Source organism: Nicotiana tomentosiformis, unplaced genomic scaffold, assembly GCF_000390325.3.
Source record: "Nicotiana tomentosiformis unplaced genomic scaffold, ASM39032v3 Un00101, whole genome shotgun sequence".
Taxonomy (NCBI): Eukaryota; Viridiplantae; Streptophyta; class Magnoliopsida; order Solanales; family Solanaceae; genus Nicotiana; species Nicotiana tomentosiformis.
In genome coordinates this window covers 180,172-182,523 of record NW_027174660.1, presented here as the reverse complement: position 1 = coordinate 182,523, position 2,352 = coordinate 180,172, and the positions used below count along the sequence as shown (strand labels likewise).

The window sequence follows — 2,352 nt, the reverse complement described above, 5'->3', positions numbered from 1 at the left end:
TTTCACTCTAAATTCCTTCCGGACCCGAACTAACTAACCCGGTAAGTCATAAAATAACTGTAAAGTATAAAATAAGCAGTAAATAGGAGAACAGGGTTATAATAATCAAAATGCCGGCCGGATCGTTACACTTACTAATCATATTAATTGAATAGGGATCATATTTTTGAACTAATTATCTACTTGTTAGTCCCAAACAACCCGTTTATATTTAAATATTAAAGCTGTATTTGATTGATATTGAAAGATCAAATTAAGCTTCAACTCTTGCTTGTTGTATTAGGCATAGAGCATGTTGGAGGAGATATGTTTAAGAGCGTTCCTAAAGGGGAGGTAATCATTCTCAAGGTCAGTATTCTTTGTCATATTCATATGGAGATTTAACTTATATACACCGGTATTGTAAAGATTCTTTTATATTAGTTGTGTAGTTTAATCTTTGATACTAACTTAGCTGTCATTTTTACCAAGTTACTATTTAATACATCTCATAAAAATTTACTTGTAATTTTCTTATAAGTGACCTATGTAAATATTTTTTGCATCATCAGGTTAAGTCTTTTTGTGACAAACATAATCTAATAACCAAGAAAATAAATAGAAGCAAATTACAAAATTATATTGATAATGGAATTTTTTTTTATACTGTCAATGTATATGTTGCAGGCGATACTTCATGATTGGGATGATGACCATTGCCTGAAAATTTTGAAGAATTGTTGGGGAGCTTTACCAGAAAATGGTAAGGTTGTGGTAATAGAACAAATACAGCTAGAATATCCAGAGACTAATCTTCTCTCTAAGCATTCATTTGGTACTGATATGTTAATGATTACTGTGTTTAATGGAGGGAAAGAAAGAACAAAGCAAGAATTTGAAGCTTTAGCAAAAGAAGCTGGATTTTCTGCTCTCAAAATTGCATGTCGTGCATATTATTGTTGGGTCATGGAATTGTACAAATGTTAAGTTATTATACTTAGTCGGAGGCGGAGCCGGGATTTGAAGTTACTAGAATAGGGATTTTAGCATTTTTATGTTACTGCCTACTGGGTTCTAAAGTCTTCTTTTGTACCTATTCAATGGATTTCTTAAGACAAAAATATGATTTGTACTAAAGCTACACGGTTCGGTCTAACCCCTTAACAGCTCTTGCTCCGCCCTGTCTTAATAATGGATTTAGAATTTCTGCTGTAATAAGTCTTGATAGAACAAAAGGTTGGTCTATGTATTTGCTGTATTATTATATTATGATGTTAAAAGTATAACATGAGTTCCTTTAAGTTCCTAATTGAATAAAGAGAATCCTAATAACTTGGATTTGTTTTTATTATTATCTTTTACTTGTTGTAGTTTAAAAGAAAATATTTTTGTTGGTTGGAGTGTGAAAATATATATCTCTTTAAAAAGTACTCACTATTTATTACACATTGATAAACTTTTTTGTTTTAAAATTTTGTTTATTAATCAGTAGGGGAAGGGAAATGAGGGAGGGAGTAATACGATCCAGAATCAAACCTCCATCAACAAAGTAAAAGTTTAGGTTGCCAATCAACTAACGATACTAAGATTCCCCTTAAAAGATTTGATAATAACGTCATCAAATTGGATAGTTTTTTCATGAAAATTTTTGAGTGTTAAAGATTGATAATAATGTCTAGATGTTGACTTAAGTAATGATATGGAGTTAGAAGTTTAAATAATTGAAAGAAAAATAACTTCCGCCCAAAAGTGAGGGACTTTAATATATTGGACTACTAAAGTTAGGGGTGTACATGGACCGGGTTGGTTCGATTTTTACCAAAACTAAACCAAACCAACTATATCGGTTTGGATTTGTTCGATTTTATCGGGTTTTATTGTTACATGAATATTATTTCAATCTTAATTTGTTAAATTTTTGATAAATAAATGTATGTTTAGTAAAAATTAAAAAACAAATGACAAACATATGATCTATTAAGGTATTCTGAAGAATTTTCTTAATAACACATGATAGTTTTCATTTTAGTCGCATCTGATAATAATTTTTCGTTGATGTACACTTTCAAAGTTAATCGAATTTAATAATTAAACATAAAAATTAAGATGATACCTAAATAACGATATTTTTTATTTAATTTTAAATTACCGAAATACTATGCCAAATCAGGGGCGGATCCACCCTTTAGGGTGGGGGTGGTATGGCACCCGCTATGTTGATAAAATTATCATACATTTATGATGAAATTTTCTTAAACTAGGTTAAATATTTGATCCTGCCACCCCAATTGCAAACTAGTAAAGATGTCATGTGTCACGGCCCAAAACTTCCTCCGTAAAACGTCGTGACGACACCTAGTCTCTACGACTAGG

The 2,352-nt window shown here is 30.8% G+C and overlaps 1 long non-coding RNA gene across 1 annotated transcript; it reads left to right on the top strand.

The window, feature by feature from the left end:
• Nucleotides 1-219: 219 nt before the first annotated feature.
• On the top strand, nucleotides 220-727 carry LOC138891443 (uncharacterized). Its single transcript, XR_011413188.1, has 2 exons — nucleotides 220-348; nucleotides 667-727. It is a non-coding gene; the product is annotated as an uncharacterized lncRNA (long non-coding RNA).
• Nucleotides 728-2,352: the final 1,625 nt, after the last annotated feature.